At 35.4% G+C, this 23,240-nt stretch overlaps 1 pseudogene; it reads right to left on the reverse strand.

Moving 5' to 3' along the window:
- Nucleotides 1–23,240, reverse strand: part of LOC140846026 (E3 ubiquitin-protein ligase UBR3-like) — a 71,998-nt pseudogene that overhangs the window by 12,433 nt on the left and 36,325 nt on the right.

Here is a 23,240-nt window from a genome sequence, read left to right on the forward strand (position 1 = left end):
TTTGTGATCATACTTCCTAAATTTGTGCACACATAACTGATTTGGAAGTAAATCTGTGAAAAAAAGTAAAGGTTACTGAATTCATTTCATGTATGTATAGTTGGTTTTCTCTTCTTTGTAAAAGAAGATATGATTTTAACAAAAACTTTTCAGTGAGGTTTAAAACTTTTTTTAAAAGTCTTTATAAATCAAAAGGTTCAATTTACACCACACCTATCACTTTCTCCTGTCAACTTTCCCAAATAAACACTGAAGTAATTTTCTTACTTTATCATTCTCTAAGCCAACCCACACAGTCAATCCTTTGGTACCATTTATCCCATTTATCCTCAAGTCCCTGAAAATCCTAACATTTAACTAAACTTGCATAATTTTTCTAACATATTTACACAATTTTAACTTAAAAAGAACTTTAAATTTGCTAAGAATATATATGTACGTGCGTGTATATATATGCACACACACACACACTTGTTTTAACATGGGGAAAAAAGCAGTATTTAGAGAAGCAAAATTGAGAAAAGGCTAGAATTGTTACATTTAGAAGTGGTGACTCAAAAGCCACCTTTGAATTGTGATTGGAGGCAAGAACAAGAAGAACAGATGGCAGATAAGTAAAATAGGTAAGACATTTTATTGCAGACATTTTATTATTTATTCACTTTGTTAGCCCAATTTTTATAACTTTTCTAAGTTGAAAGTTTGCTGCAAAAGCAAAATAAATCTGTCTGAATGTAAAGGGAAAAAGGCCAAGGTTTACAGACAGATGTAGAAGACCTCACTGTGCAGGAAAAACATTTTTAACTTTTTTAGCCTGAAAGTGCTGTATTTTCTATTGAAATACTGTTAATAACTCATTTTGCCTTTCAAACACTTAATCTCCCTCACTCATATCCCCAATTTATATTAATTCACCAAACTACTGAATGATAAATTCAGGCAAGCCCAACACACTCACCTTTCTAAGGGCTCCCGTGTGTTTCCAGGCTGAACTATCTTCTTCACGGCATTTAACTGAAAGTGCCACAAGAGCCTGTGTGTACACAGGCTAAATAGCACCCTCACAATGCAGGTGAAGTGGTCTAGAGGAGAAAGAGAACATCATTATTTCTTTGGAATCTAGACATTTTGTACTCAAGCTAGTTCACGAATATACACTTTCTTTGCATGTGTAACTGGTTTTCATTCAACAGGTAATAAAATGAGATTATAATGTAATACGGGCTACTCAACAGATTTGGAATTAAGAAAGCAAAGTTCCCATGTTCATCCACAGAATATGTAAATGAGAAGCATTTAACACAATGCAAAGTATGCTCTATTTTAGAAGACCAGAGTGCTAATGTCATTCAACCTCAGCATAGCTATGTAACCTTAGCAAATGCCCTTACTGGACATCATGTGCTTAATAACAATGTCTGGGAGTCTGAATATTTAAAGATCAATACTTCATCTATTTCTAATATGATAGAGATCTTTTAAAGAATAATATCATATCATATATCAGAACTTCTACAGTAAAAAAGAAAAGGAAAGAATCCCAGTATTTTAGGTACTCTGAACTTATAACTCTTATGAATCAAAGCACAGTAGTAGCAATATGGAAAATGCTTGGAGGCTTCTGGTACATATTAGGTACCTACCAAGTGGTAGATTAGCAATCAGAACTAACATTTATATGTACCTAATAATTTAGAAAATTTCATTCAAATGCCTCATTTAATCCTCATAACAATATCAGTTGGGCAATTGAGCTTCAAAAGAATGTGCTTGTGATAACAAGATTAATAAGCAACCAAGTCTGAACTTCATTCCACACAGATCATTTTACTTTGGATTCAGTATTCCTTCTATTATATTTGCTGCTCCCCTAGTAAATGGGTACCACCACTTAATCAGTTGCTGAAGTCAGAAACTTACAGACGTCCTTAATAACTTTGCTGTCTCTTTCTCCCCACATTCAAACAGTGACCAAGTCCTGTCAATCCTACTTTTAGAATATTTCTCAAGTCAGTCCAACACCCTGGACCAAACTTCCATCTTTTCTTGCCTACATCAATAATCCCAGCCTAAGCAGCTGTGTTGGGGTCCCTAAACCACTCCCATGTTTGATGATTCACTAGGAGGACTCACAAGACTTTGCATATAGTCCCATAATTTATTACCACAAAAGGATACAAAGTAAAAGCAGTAAATTCAAAAGGCACATTGGGTGTAGTCCAGATTAAATTTCCAGAGTCTTCTCCCAAAAGAGTCACACAGTACATAATAATTCCCCAGTAATGAACTATGAAAGCATGTATGAAATATACACCAGGGAAGCTCATTAAGAGATTTAGTGCCCAAGGTTTTTATTGAGGACAGGGCTGGTAGGCACCCACTGCTTAGCACATACCCAACTTCTAGACTCCTAGGAGAAAAGCAGATGTGTTCAGCATAAACTACATTGTACAGTATACACATAGGGAGCCATTCTTATCAGTTCTGGTGATGGTGGAAACCCTCACCAACCATAAAGTCAAGGCATCTTGTTAAGCAGGTTAGCAGTCAAGTCTTCTGTTAACTTCTTCCTGCACAGTGGATTAGCTACATCACCTTCTAGCCCCTTGCAATCTACTTTTTTATGATTATTACAGCCAGGTTGATTCTTTTTTTTTTTAATTTGGCATCCTTCTTCTGGGTCTCTGTATAAGCTGAAACATTTCCTGCTTCCTTGTAGCCTGAATAATTATTAAATTAGATGACATCTTAAAAGTCCCTTCCTAAGGAAAATCTTCCCTTATTTTAAATTGTTTGTCTGTCTCATCCATGTTGATAGGTTGAGATGGGGAGTTGACATAAACTGAGCCAGTCAGAGCACCTACCTGGGATTTTTCTACCTGGAGGTAAAAGGAGAGTCTAAAGATGTGTCTGGAAGTGTCAGAGGTCACACTCCAGATCTATGGGAGAGACTCTAAAGCAAGACTGAATGGAGAAGATCCACAGAGAGGAGAGACCCAGGATGGCAAAAACCCTGCCAGCACCCAAAGCCCTGGTTCCTGTTACCCCTGAGGCCACCCTCAACTCCTACAGGTTGGTCATGAGCCCATCACTGCCCTCCCCTTGTACTCAAAGCTAGCTCTGAATCGATAGTGTTATATACTGAGTTACATGAAATACAGTTTTGGGCATTCATATGATCAAATATCTATTTCCCAGGCCTATTTGCTCTTCATCAACAGTTCCTGAAAACACTGCAGAGACTTAAAGGTGAAATGGGTGTTTTGTCATGTTAATGAGAGACTTTTGCACTCCTTACCCGTGGGCAGGCCTGGAGGCTGAATCAGCCAATGGCCAATAATTTAGTCCATCATGACTGTACAGGGAAGCCCTCACAAAAACCCCTGAGAAGAGCTTTTTGCTCTCTCTATTTGTCTCAGTTGGATCTGGCTTCTTGGTTGGAGAGAGCTTCTGTACTTGTGGCATCAGAACACCCTCACGCATAAGGGAGCCAGGCCCCAGGCTCCAAGAGGACAGAAGCTCTTTTACTTGGGACCTTGCCCTGTGTATCTCTTCATCTGGCTGTTAACTTGCATCCTTTATGGAAATATCCTTTACTAAACTGGTAAACATAAGTGTTTTCCTGGGTCTGTGAGGAAATCTAGCAAATCAATAGAACAGAGGAGATCGTGGAAACCTCCAATCTGAGGCCAGTGGGTCGGAAGCACAGGGAGCTGCCTGGGACTTGTTGCTGGCATCTGGAGTTGGGAGTGGGGGGGAAGTCTTGTAGGACAAAGCCCTTAACCTGGGAATCTGGTGCTGTCTCTGTGCAGATAGCATTGGAATTAAGTTGAGTTCTCCAACAGCCTGCTGGTGTTCAAGAATTGCTTAGTATTAGTATGTGTGGGAAGCCGCCCCCGCCCCCCACATACATATACACATTGGAATCGGGTCCAGGAACCTGAACGAAGTTATCTTACTATTACTGCTGTGTATAATGTTGTTATTGTTATACATATATGTAGGGGAAAAATACACAATTCCATCTGGAGTCAGATGAGAGGGACTCACAGATATCTAGATGTCCTAATACCCAGGCACTTAACACATGCCAGGATATAAACAATGAGAACTTATAGTCTGGGTAGAGAAAAAGACAAATTGCTATAAGCATGGAGAGAGTGTAATGGAAGCAAATAGGAGGAGGAACTAATCTAGACCAAAGGCAAGACACAATGGGGACAGAAAAAAGCTTCCAGCCCCAACCAGGAGAGTTAGTCTTGAATGATGAAGATAAATAAACGATAATAAGGAAGGCAGGGATGGGGTGAGGTAAGGGAAAGGAATTCCAGACAGAGGAAGACATTTGTACAAGGGCACAGAAAAAGCCTAAGGCTTACAGGAACTGTAAGGTGTCCACTAGAACTAGAATATGAGTTAGTGATTTTTGAGAGATGAAGCTAGAAAAATAATCATCATGCTGAAAACCGAAGGTTGCAAACTATAGGCTAACTGTCCAAATGTAACCTGAACAGATGTTTGGTTTCCTTTTATCCTGTTTTTTTTTTTAATTACTGACATTTAAAAAATTGGAAATTTCTTAAGACCAGAATTCCACTTATTCTTGGAAAACAGGAAGATGTGGACTATCCTGGGCTCAAATTCTTATATGCCAACAGGTATCTGGAGCTGAGTGGTAACTGGCCTTTTTGATCAAGCAATATTCTCCAGCATGTCACAATCTCCCACTCCTAATTATTTCAAACCAAAGACTATTCACAAGGAGTCAGAATATAACATTACTGCTAAGAATGAATTTAGGTTAGAAGCTAAGCTGTCTAGATTTAAATCCTGACGCTTCAGATCTTAGGCAAGCTGGCAAAAATACTAAAATGCTTTTATTTCCTCATCTGTTAAATGGAAATAATAATATCACCTACCTTAAAGGGATTAAGTAAAATAAGGTTTAAACCCTTAAATGGCCAAACAGTGATTGAATAGCAATCAATAAATATCTGTTGTTGTTATTACTATTTATGTTGTATGATATCTACAGGCATTTGATTGTAGACTAGCATCTAGACTGGCCAATAAGAAGTCACTGAAGCATTTTAAGCAGGACAGTGATAATATGAGCTTTATAATTTAAAATATTCATTGCTGCTTCCTAGGAGAAAGGGAAGGAAATGAGACAGTTGTACAGGGAAGGACACCTATTGGCAGATAACAAAAGTACTATATATGTGAAATTAGATGGCCAAGACTAAGGAGGAGTAATGATGATGGAGAATGGGTCAAATTAGAGAAATGTTTAGATGACAGAAGGTATAGAATCTAGTAGACCTTTGGAGATAGAGGATGATGGTAGTCTCTTATTGCTAAAAAGAGTGGAAAGTGAAAGGGCAAGCTCCCAGATCCTATTTCAGCCAATTGGAGTTTAGTCTCTCTCTCCAGTCAGCAAGAAGTACACCCACCACCCGTAGACCCTGCAAACTGACCAAAGCCAAGACTCATCACCCCCCCAACTACCCCCAGGCCCAGCCAATCAGCCAGAGCCATGGCCATCACCCCCCTAAACCGCCCTGGAAACCTATAAAACCTTTGTTCGGGGGAAAACACGCTCTCTTTCTCTGGCACCTGGCCACTGTGTCGGCATAGGTGTGAGACTGAGCTCGGGCTAGCTCGAATAAAGGCTCTTTTGCTTTTGCATCCGTGTTGGCTCCTTAGTGGTCTCCTTGGAATTCGCGACTTTGGGCACAAAAGAAAGCAATAGCAATGACTAAAATGGAAAACAGGAAGAGACAAGACTGAGTGGGAAGAAAATGAATTAATGTTTTACATGTTGAGTTTTAAGTGTATACAGGTATTTGGGTCTGGAGCTCACCAGGGAATTGTAGACTGGAGCTAGATACTTGGGACTCACCAGAGAATAGGTGAGTTGAAGCTATGGAAAAGAAGACAAAATTGAGAAGGGGACAGGAACTGAGGAATGACTCAAAGGATGGTGAGAAGAGGAGGTGAATGAAAAGGAGCCTTGAGAATGAGAAGAGAGAAGAAGAGAACCACAAAAGGAGATGGTATCACTGATGTCAAAAAATGTATCTCATGGCTTAATTAAATGTTTTAACAGGAGTAGGAGTCAAGACTGTGGCGTGTGTAGGGCAGCGGTAATTTCCTTCCAAAACCATATATATTTTTGAAAATACAACTATTCCTAAAAGAGAAACCAGAGCATACAGTACAACAGCCAGGCTACATTTACATCTGCGAGAACTCAGCATCTCACGAATGGTGTAAGATACAAGCCACAGCCTGGCAGGACCCAAGCGCTCCCCCAACCCCAGCTCCCTGTTTGGAAGAAAGGAGTTGCAGTGGGGAGGGAGTGGAAGTGCAGGACTGCTGAATAACCAGCTCTAGCAATCTGCACCAGAAGTACAGACACACATTGTATGGTGTGCTGGATACTAGAGAAATGGAAAAGTAAAATCTGCGAGTGGGTCCCCACAGCCGGCTCCCCTGGGACAAAAGAAAAGCAAGGGCTTTTTGAAAGCCTTCCTACAACAATACAACCTTCAAAGACTGACCAAGGAAGAAACATAAAATCTAAACAGACCAATTACCAACAAAGAAATTGAATCGGTAATCAAAAAACTACCCAAAAACAAAATCCCTGGGCCAAATGGATTCCCTGCTAAATTTTATCAGACATATAGAGAAGACATAATACCCATTCTCCTGAAAGTTGTCCAAAAAATAGAAGAGGAGGGAATACTCCCAAACTCATTCTATGAAGCCAGCATCATTCTAATACCAAAACCAGGCAAAGACCCAACCAAAAAAGAAAATTACAGAACAATATCCCTGATGAATATAGATGCAAAAATATTCAACAAAATATTAGCAAACCGAATTCAAAAATACATCAAGAGGATCATACACCATGACCAAGTGGGATTCATCCCAGGGATGCAAGGATGGTACAACATTCGAAAATCCATCAACATCATCCACCACATCAATAAAAAGAAGGACAAAAACCACATGATCATCTCCATAGATGCTGAAAAAGCATTGAACAAAATTCAACATCCATTCATGATAAAAACTCTCAACAAAATAGGTATACAGGGCAAGTACTTCAACATAATAAAGGCCATATATGACAAACCCACAGCCAACATCATACTTAACAGTGAGAAGCTGAAAGCTTTTACTCTAAGATCGGGAACAAGACAGGAATGCTCACTCTCCCAACTGTTATTCAACATAGTACTGGAGGTCCTAGCCATGGCAATCAGACAAAACAAAGAAACATAAGGCATCCAGATTGGTAAAGAAGAAGTCAAAGTGTCACTAATTGCAGATGACATGAAAGTATACATAAAATACCCTAAAGACTCGAGTCCAAAACTACTAGAACCAATATCAGCATTCAGCAAAATTGGATACAAAATTAATACACAGAAATATTTGGCATACCTATACACTAACAATGAACTAACAGAAAGAAAAATCAGGAAAACAGTTCCACAATAGCATCAAAAAGAATAAAATACCTGGGAATAAACCTAAACAAGGAAGTGAAAGACCTATACCCTAAAAACTACAAGACATTCTTAAGAGAAATTAAAGAGGACACTAACAAATGGATACTAATCCCATGCTCTTGGCTAGGAAGAATTAATATCGTCAAAATGGGCATCCTGCCCAAAGCAATATACAGATTCGATGCAATCCCTATCAAATCACCAACAGCATTCTTCAATGAACTGAAACAAATAGTTCAAAAATTCATATGGAAAAACCAAAGACCCCGAAAAGCCAAAGCAATCCTGAGAAGGAAGAATAAAGTGGGGAGGGGGAACTCACTCCCCAACTTCAAGCTCTACTACAAAGGCACAGTAATCTAGACAATTTGGTACTGGCACAAGAACAGAGCCACAGACCAGTGGAACAGAATAGAGAATCCAAACATTAACCCAAACATATATGGCCAATTAATACATGATAAAGGAGCCATGGACATACAATGGGGAAATGACAGTCTCTTCAACAGATGGTGCTGGCAAAACTGGACAGCTACATGTAAGAGAATGAAACTGGATCACTGTCTACCCCCATACACAAAATAAATTCGAAATGGATCAGAGACCTGAATGTAAGTCATGAAACCATAAAACTCTTAGAAAAAAACATAGGCAAAAATCTCTTGAACATAAACATCAGTGACTTCTTCTTGAACATATCTCCCCGGGCAAGGGAAACAACAACACAAATGAACAAGTGAGACTACATCAAACTGAAAAGCTTCTGTACAGCAAAGGACACCACCAATAGAACAAAAAGGCATCCTATAGTACGGGAGAATATATTCATAAATGACAGATCATATAAAGGGTTGACATCCAAAATATATGAAGAGCTCACATACATCAACAAACAAAAAGCAAATAATCCAATTAAAAAATGGTCAGAGGAACTGAACAGATAGTTCTCCAAAGAAGAAATTCAGATGGCCAACAGACACATGAAAGGTTGCTCCACCTCACTAGTCATCGAAGAAATGCAAATTAAAACCACAATAAAATATCACCTCACACCAGTAAGCATCGCCACCATCCAAAAGACAAACAAGAACAAATGTTGGCGAGGATATGAAGAAAGGGGAACCCTCCTACACTGCTGGTGGGAATGTATACCAGTTCAACCATTGTGTAAAGCAGTATGGAGGTTCCTCATAAAAACTCAAAATAGAAATACCGTTTGACCCAGGAATTTCTCTCCTAGGAATTTACCCCAAGAATGCAGCAGCCCAGTTTTAAAAAGACATATGCACCCCTGTGTTTATCACTGCACTATTCACAATGGCCAAGAAACGGAAGCAATGTGAGTGTCCATCAGTAGATGAGTGGATAAAGAAGATGTTGTACATATACACAATGGAATGTTATGCAGCCGTAAGAAGAAAACAAATCATACCATTTGCAACAACATGGATGGAGCTAGAGGGTATTATGCTCAGTGAAATAAGCCAGGCAGAGAAAGACAAGTATGGAATGATTTCACTCATCTGTGGAGTATAAGTACAAAGGAAAAGCTGAAGGAGCAAAGTACCAGAAGACTCACAGAACCCAAGAATGGACTAACAGTTACCAAAGGGAAAAGGACTGGGGAGGATGGGTGGGAAGGGAGGGATAAGGAGAGTGGAGGGGAAAAGGGGGCATTATGATTAGTATGTATAATGTTGGGGGGCACGGGGAGGGCTGTATAACACAGAGAAGACAAGCAGTGATTCTACAACATCTTGTAGGCTGACAGGCAATGACTGCAATGGGGAATGTGGGGGGAACTTGGTGGTGGGGGGAGTCTAGTAAACATAATGTTCCTCATGCAATTGTAGAGTAATGATACCAAAATAAAAATAAATAAATAAGTAAATAAATAAATGTATTAGTAGAATGAGAAAAGTACAGAATTTGTCTAATACTAAGCACAAACAAAATGATCTTAATCAGGAAGTCATTTAATGTTGCTGAGGAAAAACACTCATGTAGCTTCTTTTCATTGCAAACTATACAAATTCTTTATTAAATTAAAACAAAGTTAATGCATTTAAAGAAATAATACTTACCAGAGGCATAAATTTAGATTTTCATTGTAACAAAGTACTAACTTCTGTTTTCAGTCACTTTATCATCACTTTTTAAGTATTTCAAGTGGCAGTTTAAAGTCACAACTTAAGTTCTCAAATTCTCCCACTCATTTAATAAATACCTATTTATTGAATGCTTACAATGCATGAAATCAGTACCTTTTAGGGACTTTAAAAAACCAAAGAATCACTCCTATGAGGTGTGTATTAGGTCAACAGGCTGCTATCTTTCAAGGCTGCGAAGGAGCAAAGCCCTTCAAATAAAATTATCAGAATTTAAAAAGGAGAAAAATATTGGACATCTACTCTCAGCCATAGTGTTTTAAAAAACAACAAAATAAAACATCCACTATCAAACCACCTGAGGGTGAACATGGGCAGATCACTGCTTACTTGAAACGCCTTAGAAGCAAACAGGCTGTAAACAGTGGCACCGATTCTAAGCTGTATAAGGCGACTATGGCAGGATAGGGAGGGGGGAGAAGCATTGTACTTTCAAGGCTGCTCAGTAATAATAAAACAAATAATGTAAGATATATAAGTTTGGCACAGTAGAAATATCAGCATATGGCTTGTTAACAAGTAAATTTTTCCTGAGAAACACAAATGAAAATTGTATTTTTTACTTCCTATTCTAAACTGCTATGAGGATTGAACTACTAAATATTTTAGGTGCCACATCCACGTCATTATATTTCAGAAGATCAAGTCATGAATTTTGTTATTTATATGCAATTTATCATTTTAAAAAATTTGAAATACTATAACTCATGAAATTTGACCATATTTTTTATTAATTTTCATCAAGATAAAATCCTAAAAAGAGGAATAAAAATGTCAAAGGGTACTGACATAAACTGACACAACACCACGACTGGAATGATGTCAACAAAATTTGAGTAAACCAGAGTTTCTTCGGTAAGGCATAAAAACATGATGAGAAATTTTCAAAAATTGGGCAACTAAATGTTTAGTAAGCACTCTCCTTATACAATAGCATTTCCGCTGGATTTTTCAAAAGTAATCCAAGGAATCTAGAGTCTCCTTGGGGAGGCAGTTATTCAACAAACATAAACTTACTTACTAGCTTGCCTATATGTATTGTGCTTAGTGTTGGTGATTAAAAAAAGAAGACAAACAGGATTCAGATGCTTGCATAAATTCCTTTCCCATAAGATGTTTTAGAGTTTAATGCAATACAAAATGCTCCAGGTTTCTTTTAGGACAAGGTAGAGTATATGTAAAATAATAAAACCCTAAGAGGAAAAACAGGTGAGTAAATTGGATATCATCTGAGGATGTTATTAGACATTGTTTTTTTAAAATTACCATGAAAAATTTTTGTAAAAAAATTACTATGCCTCCATTTCCATAAGGCAATTTGCACATATCCATGCAAACATCAAATCTTCTTAGTCTTCCTTCTTATGATCTGAGTTACATGTGCTCTGACTCTCTCCAAAAAGTCTTGTCTACAATAATAGTCAATCTGTGGTGTGTTTTGTGTGATATGCTCAAGTCTATTTTCTCTTTAATGAGTGAAAAACCCAGTCAGTTTAGAAAGACTTTCTTTGCCTTAATCAACACAGAACTGTGAAAATTTCCCAAGTCCATCTAACAATATGATAGTTAAAGTTGTTCCTTTGGGTGTACTTCAGGGCAGTTATGGCTTGGGTCTGATAAACTGTCAACGTCTTCAAAAAACATTATATAGAAGTAATCACAATATAAGATATAAAGACTCAAATAAAAGCAAAAGCTTTCTTGAGTTTCAAAACAGAAAATAAGCAATTTACCAGAAAAATAAGACAATTAGACATTTAACTTATCCATTCAGGAAACATTTACTGAGCATATTTATGTACCAGGTAGGCACTAGGGATACACATAAAATGATCCTAGGGAATTGGTAGCTTAGAGAAATAGCTATTAAAGAAAATCTACTATTTTGACTGTGAGACAAGTATCAAAAATAGAAGTCTGGACAACTTTTGGGAAAGGAAAAAATGGACAATTAATCAAAAGCCTTCTAGGAAAGGGTAACATATAAGGTAAAAGTGCCACCAGGAGTTATTAAGTGAAATAATAGAGAAATGGTAAACATCTCACATTTCTACCTTAAAAACAAAAAATAACCCCTTTGAATATATCCATATAGCTTCTGCTTTCACTCCACGTTCATTCTTGACAGTTCTATCTCTGTTTTCTTATTTTCCTCTCATTTTCCATCCCATTGTAATCTGCTTCTGATTGTACAACTACACAAAGCCATTTCTTATTGTTACTCCTTATTACAGAACTATTTATTTGTCCATAACCAGAAATCCTCAGGACAATTTGTAAATAACTCACTTCTAAGGGTTAAGATCCTTTTGAAAATCTGGTCAGAGCTACGGAGTTATAAAAATGCACATACACATACCAAGTTTTCCTATATTACTTTAGAAGATAAATAGATTCCTTGAAACTCACTAATAAACCCACAGATTTTTAAAAAGCCTTGGTCTGAAAGAAGCTATTAAGGGCTGTGGGGCCAACACAAACCAAACACATGTGTTTAAATAGTTACTGTACACTGGGGCTGAGAGACATCAAATTTGTTAAAATCCATGCACTTGTAATACAGCTAAAACACAAAAAAGCAATCTTTTGGAGGATGCTTTAAAAATCACTCACTTTTCGAGAACTTGTAAATAAAAAATCAAATATTTAAACTGCTTTCCTATACCAACTTTACCACTGGATGAACAAATAGTGATACAGAAAAATTTCTTTGTTAAGAATTCCACCTAACAAATTAAATAAAGAACAAATCCAGGCAATCACCAATAGCCTCTAATGTCACAAAGAGAGAAACTGGAAACTGTTTCCTGATGAAAGTATGTGTCACCATCCCTGAGACAGTTCTGCAAAAAGAGACACAAAAATGAATCCAGTTCCCTAGATGTATTTACGTCTATAGGAAACACTGGGGGCAGGTCATGCTATTACATGATACCATGGGGATACATTAGCAAGATGCAGACAAAAGACCCATGTTCTTCCAACAAATAAGATGGAAGGGAAGAAGAGGCACAGGGAGAAAATCAAAAGCTTTAAAAGAGAAACAACCAAATTCAATGTGCGGGCCTTGTTTGAATCCAACTGTAAGAAATCATTTATAAGAAGCAACTACAGAAGTCTGAACACTGACTGAACATTTAATGATATTAAGGCAACGTGTCATTTTTACAAGGGTTCATAGTATTGTGGTTATGTTTATTCAAAGAATCTCTCTCTTTTACAGATATATACTAAATAAAGACTATGGATAAAGTGCTATCTTGTCTGAAATTTGCTTTAAAAATCCAGGGTAGGAAGGAGGACAGACTAGGCGAAGGCATAAATAAGAGAGGATTGGCCATGAGTTGATAATGGGTGGGTGCATGAGGACTCATTAAATGCTGTTCTTTATTGTTATACATATATCTCTGAAATATTCAAATAAAGTTTCTTTTTAAAACCTTGGTTTGTAAGAAAGCAAAACTGAGATGTTTCCTTTATTAAAGTGAATGGCAAATAATAAGCATCCTTCTAGCTTACGGGGGCTTGGAAACAGAAGATAATCTATAATCACCAGTACCAGTTGTTCCACAGAATGTTGGAATCTCTGCCCTACAAGGCATTATTTGAACAGAATCATGAAGCTCCTCAGTGACAGGTGGGAAAGACCAGCAACATGATCTGAACCAGAGTAACTGGCCCATCCCAAAAAAGATGATGATTTTATATTTTAAATCCTGGAGGTTCAGAAAGAAGGAAGAGTTTTAGCCAAAGAGATATAAATTTTATGTGGAACTTCCAAGGGGGCTTCTTAAAAAGAGGGTAAAGCTCCTCTTTCGCCTCTCCATCCTGCTGCTTTAAGACTGTGATGGCTGGAAATCTAGCAACTATCTAGGAACACGAAGCAGAGATGCACCATAAGGAATACGGTGCCGTGACACAGAAGGACCTGACCTTCAGACTTCTTTCCACATGAAAGAAATAAACTTCTCACTTACTTAAGCTACTGTGTTATTTGGGCTTTATTCTCTTTTATGTACAGCCAAACTTGACCCGAAGTTATAAAAAAAAAAAAACATGAATACCTGAAAAACAGTAATGTATCAGAAGTTGTTTAAAAGCTTATTCTTTGGAAGCCAGTAATGTGATGGGTATTATAATGAAGAAGGTACAAGGACATAAAAAGAGATCAAAGGAAAATAAATAGTTGTCTTTAATATATTAATTCAAGCTTCTAATGAGACAATTGGTGTAAAAAAAGCTGAACATGATACTGAACACTGCAAAGCTTAAGGTAGGTTTTTGCGTCACCTAGTTTCAGATAAAACCAGGGAAGCATTTAACATTCCAATATATACAAACAGTAATATTTCCTTCTCTTTCCTTTCCTCTTCTAATAAATACCAGTAACCAAATACATATTCTTAAAATAAAAACACAGGTACAGTAAAGACCACCAATTGTTAACTTCATGTCAATAGGGGGTAGAAAAGAACATTTTACATAACAACTCTACCTTCCCTAATCTACAAATACCCACCTTCAGAAAAAAAGTTATCTGAGGAAAATTAAAATAACTTAACATAATCAAGTTCTGAACTTCCTAGAAATCAAAAATAGATCTATACCAGTTAAATATAAAGTTAAAATAATGGTCTCTATCCAGCTCCCAATATGTGACAGAATGAAAAAATTTAATAAAGAATGGCAATTTTTTTTCTATTCCTATATTTTTAAAAAGTGCTTGTCACTGCAATGATGGCAAGTGACATATTACACAATGTGTTTCAAGTTGTTCTATAAAAATGCAGATCATCCAATCTACAATCATTATGAAGTTTTAAGAAATAATATAAATCATAGGCTTTTAGAAGTAATTCTAATTTGACTAAAGTTAATCACTGCTAAATATTTAGCTCTCTGGTTCCCCAAAGGCAAAGTCCATGTTTTATTCAGCTTTGTATCTCCACCACCTGGCAAACAAGCATAACCACCTGGCATATAGTAGGTACTCATTAAATATTTTTTGGATCAAGCAATGACTTTACAACCAACTAGTAAATACTTGCTATTAAACAGAAGGAACAAAATAGCAGTAGACTCATGGACACCGAGAAGTGACTAGTGGTTACCAAAGGGAAGGAACTGGGGAGGATGAGTGGGAAGGGAGAAGGGGATGAAAAGGCACTGTAATTCACAATCACAATATAGGTAGGACACGGGGATGGTAGTACAGTACAGAGAACAATTAATGACTCTAATTTCTAATATGTTGATAGTGACTGCAATAGAGGGGGTGAGGACTTGATTATACGGGGGGATGTGGAACCACTGTGTATTTGAAACCATCATAAGACTGTATATTAATGATACTTAAATCTTAAAAATAAAATAAATAAATAATAATAAATATTTGCTTGATTAAATCTGCCCACCACTTTTTAAATGATTATAGTTACTAACAGTACTATAAACATTGATGTATGTTTTCCTGAATCTGATCTATTCTTTTAACTATTATTAAATTAAGTAAATCAATTTTCTTGACTTTTATTTTAGTAAATCATTTTAGGATGTGTTCCTACTGAATTTAGTTGACTAGGTTCAGTTAATTCAATGTATTATACCCACTTTCGGCATTAACTTCACCTTCTGTTTAGACATAGTGCCAACAGTTATCTAATGATGGGAAAGATACACCAGCTACAGATCTCAAACACTAATACAATTAACTGAAATTTACAATTAACTGGTCCTTTACAATTAACTGAAATATTTTTCTCTTTAGATAAATACTGATTATAGAAATAAAATTACTTCTATATATCAAGTTTCTCTCACTTTAGCCTCTCAGGTTTGTGTAATAATTATGCTTACAAGTAAAATGTATATTTAGATAAAATAGTTAACTATTTTGAAGACATTATAAAGCAAAGCAATACTTTTTATATTTCAAAATGTTACTACTACTAGTATAATTAGAAGAACATAGTCAAGGTAAACCAGCATAACTCCAAAGCAACTATTTCCTTAAACTAAGGAAAACTAAGCAGGGTGACACAAGAAACCTAAACAATTCATAATTTTGCAAAGAGATGAATTTCAGTAAGGCCCCTTGATAAGTTTATACTTTCAAGTCTGCAAAATAAATGATGAAATTAATACACATAGTCAAATCCCAAAAAGGCAACATTAAAAAATATCTGAAGTTTAGCAGTCTCTCAAGAAGTTAAACATAGAATTACCATGACCCAGCAATTCCATTTTTAGCTATGTACACAAAAGATTGAAAACAGGTATTTTAACAAAAACTTACGTATGAGTGTCATAGCAGTACTCCTCACAAAAGCCAAACAGTAGAAAAAATCCAAATGTCCATCATCTGATGAATGGATAAGACAAACAAAAGTGGTATATTCATACAATAGAATATTATTCAGCCATAAACAGGAATGAAGTTTGACACATACTACAACATGGATGAACCTTGAAAACCTTTTACTAAGTGGAAGGAGCAAGACATGAAAGGCCACATATTGTTTAATTTCATTAATATGAAATATTCAGTGTAGGTAAATGCATACAGACAGAATACAGATTAGGGGCTTCAGGGCTTGGGGGAAGAAGGAAATGGGGAGTGACTGCTTAATGGGTTCAAAGTTTCTCTTTGGGATTATGAAAATGTTCCTGTACTAGATAATGGTGATGGTTGCTCAATATAGTGAATGTACCAAATCGTACATATTAGAATCATTAAAATGGTGAATTTTATGTTTTATGAATTTTATAATTAAAAATATTAATCCAAAATTCACAGCTATAGTATAATTATGCTTGTTTACTAATGACATTATTCAACTCTTTACAGAATACCAGAATCTGCATATCAATTTTCCTGCACTTAAAATAAATGATCCTTTACATACCCACAGATGTTCTTTGTGATGTAACTTATAATGTAGCATAAGAACATAGTTTTCCACTAAAGAAGAATGGTTATTTGATAGAATTTTATTTCATTGAGGTATAGTTGATACACATTAGAATTTTTTTTAAGTGAAGCATAGTTGATACACATTATTATGTTGGTTTTGAGTATATCACACCATGGTTCAACAGTTACACACATTATTAAATCCTCACCACAACTAGGGTAGTTACTACTTGTCAACAGAGAACAATGCTACAGACCCACTGGCTATATTCTCCATGATGCACTTCCATCCTCATGAAAAAAACATATTATGATTGAGATTTCTGTGCCCTTTCCTATCTTTCCCACCCACTCCAAACCCTTTCCCAGGGTAACCACCAGTCACTTCTTAGTGTCTCTGAGTGTACTGCCATTCTGTTCATTTTGTTTTGTTTTTGTATTCCACAAACAAGTGAAATCATACGGTATTTGTCTTTCTCTCCCTGGCTTACTTCACTGAGCATAATACCCCCTAGGTCCATCCATGTTGTTGCAAACAGCAGGGTTTCTTTCTTATGGCTGAATAATATTCCATTGTGTATAGTAACCACACCTCCTTTATCCGTTTGTTTATCGATGGACACTTTGGTTGCTTCCATATCTTGGCTATTGTAAATAATATGGCAATAAACACAGGGGTGCATATATCTTTTAAAATCAGGGATTTTGTTTTCTTCCAGTAAATTCCCAGAAGCAGAATATTGGATTGTATGGTTCTTTTTAGTTTTTTGAGGAACCTCCATATTGCTTTCTGTAGTAGCTGTACCAATTTACATTCACATAAACAGTGTGGGAGAGTTCTCTCTTCTCTGCATCCTTGTCACCACTTGTTATTTCTTGTCTTTTGCGTAGTGGAGAGAGGTGATATCTCAGTGTGGTTTTGATTTGCATTTCCCTGATGATTAGCGATGTGGAGCATCTTTTCATTTGACTGTTGGCCAGCTGTATTTCTTTGGAAAAAATGTCTGTTCATGCCCTTTGCCCATTTTTTAATCAGGTTATTTGGGTTTTTTGGTGTTCAGTTATATGAGTTCTTTATGTATCTCAGATGTTAACTCCTTATTGGATAAATCATTTATGAAAATATTCTCCCATACTCTAAGTTGCTTTTTTGTTCTGTTGATGGTGTCCTTTGCTGTACAGAAGTTTTTTGGTTTGACATAGTCCCACTTGTTTACTTTTGCTTTTGTTTCCCTTGCCCGGAGAGACATATCCAGAAAAAAAAATGCTAACACTTATGCTCAAGATATTTTTGCCTATGTTTTCTTCTAAAAGTTGTATGGTTTCATGTCTTATATCTAGGTCTTTCCAATTTACTTTTGTATATGGGCTTAGATAGTAATCCAGTTTCATTCTCTTGCATATTGCTGTCCACTTTTCCTAATACCAGTTATTGAAAGGACTCTTTTCTCATTGTATATTCATGGCTCCTTTATCATATAAGCATGGGTTTATTTCTGGGGTTTATATTATTCCATTGATCTAGGGTCTGTTCTTGCACCAGAACCATACTATTTTGATTAATGTAGCTTTGTAGTTGAGCTTGAAGTAAAGAGCATAATACCCCCAAGCTTGTTCTTCTTTCTCAAGATTGCTTTGTCCATTCAGGGCCTTCTGTGGTTTCATACGAATCTTAGGATTATTTGCTCTAGTTCACTGAAAAATGTCATTGATATTTTGATAGGGATTACACTGAATCTGTAAAGTGCTTTGGGCAGGATATCCATTTTGACAATATTAGTTCTTCCTATCTATGAGCTTGGCATAGATTATCTCTTATTTGTGTCTTCTTTAATTTCTCTCATGAGTAGCTTATAGTTTTCAAAGTGTAGGCCTTCCATCTCCTTGGTTAGGTTTATTCTTAGGCACTTTATTCTTTTTTATGCAATTTTAATGGAACTGCTTTCCTGATTTCTCTTTCTGCTAATTTGTTGTAGTACATAGGAATGCAACAGACCTCTGTGTATTAATTTTGTATCCTGCAAGTTTGCTAAATGATACAATATTTCAGGCATCTCAAAATGAAAACTACAAAGACTATGGAGCAATAGTTCAAATGTTGCTAATATAATGTTAATCCTGTTAGTGTCATAATATAATAACATCATAATATTATGATAACTAAAAATGATGGGATATCACATTTTAAATAACTGTGACTACTACTATATCAAAACATGTATGTATGTAGACAGGGTAGAGGCATTAAGGCTAACAGTTTGCTCTATTTTTCACATTTTTGTATTACCACTTTTTTTTAAACAAAGGTTTTCAGAGTCATTTCCCCATGTCTATTCCTTATTCCTTATTATTGACTAAAAGGTGAAAAGAATAGACCCACAAGGGAAAAAAAAACCTTTACTTGTCATCTTCTTTTGATATATATGATTACTATTTACTAATAATAGGTAAACAATAATGTCATTTACCTCAAAACATTTCCATCAGACTGACTGCTATATTGGTCCTTGAAACATTTCCATCAGACTGACTGCTATATTGGTCCTTGAAACATTTCTATCAGACTGACTGCTATGTTGGTCCCCAACATTTTTAGAATATTCAGCATATATACTATATAATTTAAGAACCTGTATTACAAAGACATACCTTTGCATAAGGGTTGTGGCACCATTAAGATCTGGATGAGCAGGAGGGATGTAACATCATGGTAAAGAATTGGAACCTCAGGCTGTTGTTCTTCATTTCCCTGCCTAAAAGAAAAATTCAAAACCACTTTAGATAGTATTGTACATATTTTCTAATTTCATTTTATATTTCACATACATGCCTATGGATCTGAAATGAAACTTTCATGAGCAACTGAAAACTCTCAAAAGAAAAAGTTAGGGTCTGCATTTTTTGCCTCAAAATATAATCTTTTGGACCCATTTATTTCTTTGATTCTCCCTAAAATAAAAAAACTGCATAGAAAATTTATTAGGTCTTACTAAAGTAAACAACTGGAATATTTTACCTTGACTTGAGTCTTTCTAATCTCTTATATTACAGAAATCAAATGAAGCATTAAATGGAACTTAAAATTAGTTTCACCACAAATGGGGTGGCACATAAGATGCTTGCTATCATAAACTTCACACTAAGGAGTAAATTTCACATTATAAGAAAAGAACAAGTACAATTCACAAAGAAGTTACACTGAAAAGTCTTCGTTAATATGTTGTTTAAAAGTTGTTTCAACTTTATAATTAACATAAAGTTCAAATAAAATCTATAACATTTATCTTCAAAGTTTCAAAAAAGATAATAATAACCAAGGCAGAACTTAAAATACATTATAAAAGACAAAGGATTAAACCTTAGGAATGTCGTACTATGGAAAACAAAGGATATAATGTAATGCAGCATACTTTGTTCTCAAATTTTTTAAACTTCTTTAGAAGGTTAAAGTTTTTGATCATAGGTTTAATTTTTAATATCAGAGAACAAAAATAAATCTTAAGCTTCCAGATTTAGCTAAATTCTAAAGCTACACTTCTGACTAGACTTGGGATGAACAAAAATTGCTCTTTTTATTAGGTCCATCATTCAACAAATACTTACAAATTACTTACTATATGTCAGGCACTGAATACACTGGCGAATAAACTAAAACCTCTTGCTATGAAGTTCATAACTGCCAGAGGGAGGAAGACAGCTCTCTGAATACCTCTCTTCTCTACAGATATGCACTTAATTTACTTGTCTTCCTCTCTGAAGCCAACCTTCCATTAATGCTCATGGATCCTACTCTTTCTTGCCTTTCGAGTCTCTCTAGCATCTCTTCTTTACAAGCCCAAAAGTTCTTTTTTAAAAAAGAATCTGAATGGAGGGGCACCACTTCTTCAGCTGTTATTCAGATCCCCACAGAAATGGGTTTCCACATGGTCAACAACGATCCTATAATTAAAAATTTAGTGAACATTTTTCAATCCTTATCTGACTGATCCTCAACTTTGGATATAGCTGAACACTCTTGTCTGGAAAATTCTCTTGGCTTTGTGAAACTCTCTCTCAGCTTCCCTTCTACCTTTATGTTTACTCCACTTTAATCTTCTTAATAGGTTCTTCTCCTCTTCTCCTCTGACCAGTAGAAATAGTGCTGTTGCCCAAGGCTCCAATTCTCACTCTAGTTTAGTGTGAAGGACTATTTTTGAAAGAACCCATAGCCCATGAATTCAGTCACCAGCTGTATCCCAAGTCTGTATCTCTAGCCATGACTCTCTTGAACACTCTATCTGAATATCTGCTTGTACATTTGACAGACAGCTTAACCTCAACATGCCTGAAACTGAGCTCATCATGATTCCACTTTATCCACACATGCAATCCCATCCTAGTCATAATCAATATCCTCTCCCTGCTATAGTCTTAGTCTTGATGTGGCTTATTTATTACATATTTTAGTATTCAGCATATGCCTGAAATGTAATAAAAGTATAATGAATAAATAAGCTAGAAATTGGGACATCCCAAACCCATCTCCTTTCACTCGCCCCATATTTAATTGGCAGTAAGTCCTAATGACTCTGCATCCTTATGGCTGTTTAAGTATTCAATCTCCCCTAATTTTATGTCCCTCCAATTCATCTTTTATACTGTTAGTACCCTGAAAAAAAAGCCCCCATAGGAACTGTATATTGTTTGCTGTTATTTCCTAGATGCCCAGATTAAAACAATTAATAAAAACTAGCTGAATAAACAAATAAATGAAAAATGGATGGATGGATGGATGGACAAAAGAACAAACAGGTGGCAAAAGAAACAAAAACTAGACTAGCTTAGCTACACTAGAGCTAATGAGACTGACAAAATAAACCAAGGGAAGACACATCATAATAAATTACAGCCTTATTGATATCAGGGCCTATAAGTTCTACACATTTTTGTATTTCAGTGGTTTTATCACAGTCCCTTTAACGAAATTAACTAAATGACTCAAAAGGAAATATGCAGAAAGGGTGAAACCAGACCCGAACAAAGGGGCGAAAAGAGTAAGAGGAAAGTAAAATTGAAAAACCCTTGCTGTACTATGGATAAAAAAGAAAATGGTAATAATAAACAGGTCCTTTAAAAACTACTTAGAATAAAAATGATTTTGGATTATCAAATCCTACATTATAAATTTAACAGCTGATTAAGACTCAGATTTATAAGGAACTGTATGGATCCATTTAAACCAGGCCAATCTCACCCTGACACAAGGATCCACTTTACTGCACAAAAATCAAAGAGGCTTGAGAACTTCTTGCATCATAACCTAAAGACCAACAAATTACAGAGCTTTCAGATACAGAAAAGCATCCCCAAACAAGTAAATTAAATATAATTTCTTAAAACAGGGATATTATAAGAAACTGAAAAGCTTAAAGGACTAACAATTCTACATTTTCATTTCTTATTATGTCAACAGTTTTTTATAATAGAATCAATCTTTCTCAAAATTGGAGGTGGATTATTTGCTTTTTATTATTATTGCAGTGTCCTTCAAATTTCATTTAAAATCATTCTAAATCCCCATATGCGTGGAAACCTATACAAAAATGATATCCTATTATGATTATTCATACACTCCTTGTTAAAAATTTAGCAACTTTTATATTAAATACAATTAAGAATGTATAATTAACAAGTGTTTCAAACTACAATGACACCAAAAATGAAAGAATGGGAAAAGTTTGAGGAGACTGTCTACTATAAAGGTAACTAATTTTCCCAGATTAATTTGTCAGTTTAAAATACTTTCAATTAAAATCACAAGTATTTAGAAAATGGTTCTAAAGATCACCTGGAAAAATAAGTGAGAATAGCAAAGAAAAACTGGGAGATGAAGGAAAGAATAAGAGGAACCTAGCCCAACTAGAGGTATACACATATTTCCTCAGTAAGTAAACAGCATGGTTTTGTCACAGAAATAGGCTTGTAGGTCAATAGAACAAAGGGAAAAGTCTCTAATAAGAACTACAATAAACACACACTTAGTATATAAAAAAGTAAGATATAAAATTGCTAAAAAATTAGCTAGATATTTTTAAATAAATATTAAATCTTCACCCATTAGTACTGATGAAAACTAACTTTGAGTAGATTATGCATTAAAAAAAATCATCCCATAAGAAAATTCTACAAAGAACATATAGGTAGAGATTACAAGTCCTAAGATGGGAAACATTATAAAACTGGTTATGAAGGTAAACATCATTATCTTGGAAGGGATAGATAGGCATCTTAAGTATCAAAATAATCAGGAAAAACAAGAAATACAAGGTCTGATTGGTTTGGCTACATGAAAATTTAAAACTTTAATATGTCAAGAAAAATAACTATAAAATTAAAAAGCAAAACATTTTTGGGAAAAAAATCTCAACACCTATGATAGTTTAATATTTTTAAGGTACAAAGAATCAATCAAATAATTTTTTAAAATAAAATGCCAACAGGAAAATGGATATATTTTCTGAATAGATCATTCACAAAGTATATACAAATAGCTAATAAACATGAAATATTTGCATAAAGTTAACCTCACCAGAAATTAAATAAATTTATTTTGTGATCCCATTTTACCAACCTAATTAGCCTCTAAAAAATTTT

This window comes from Manis javanica, chromosome 14 (assembly GCF_040802235.1).
Source record: "Manis javanica isolate MJ-LG chromosome 14, MJ_LKY, whole genome shotgun sequence".
Lineage (NCBI taxonomy): Eukaryota > Metazoa > Chordata > Mammalia > Pholidota > Manidae > Manis > Manis javanica.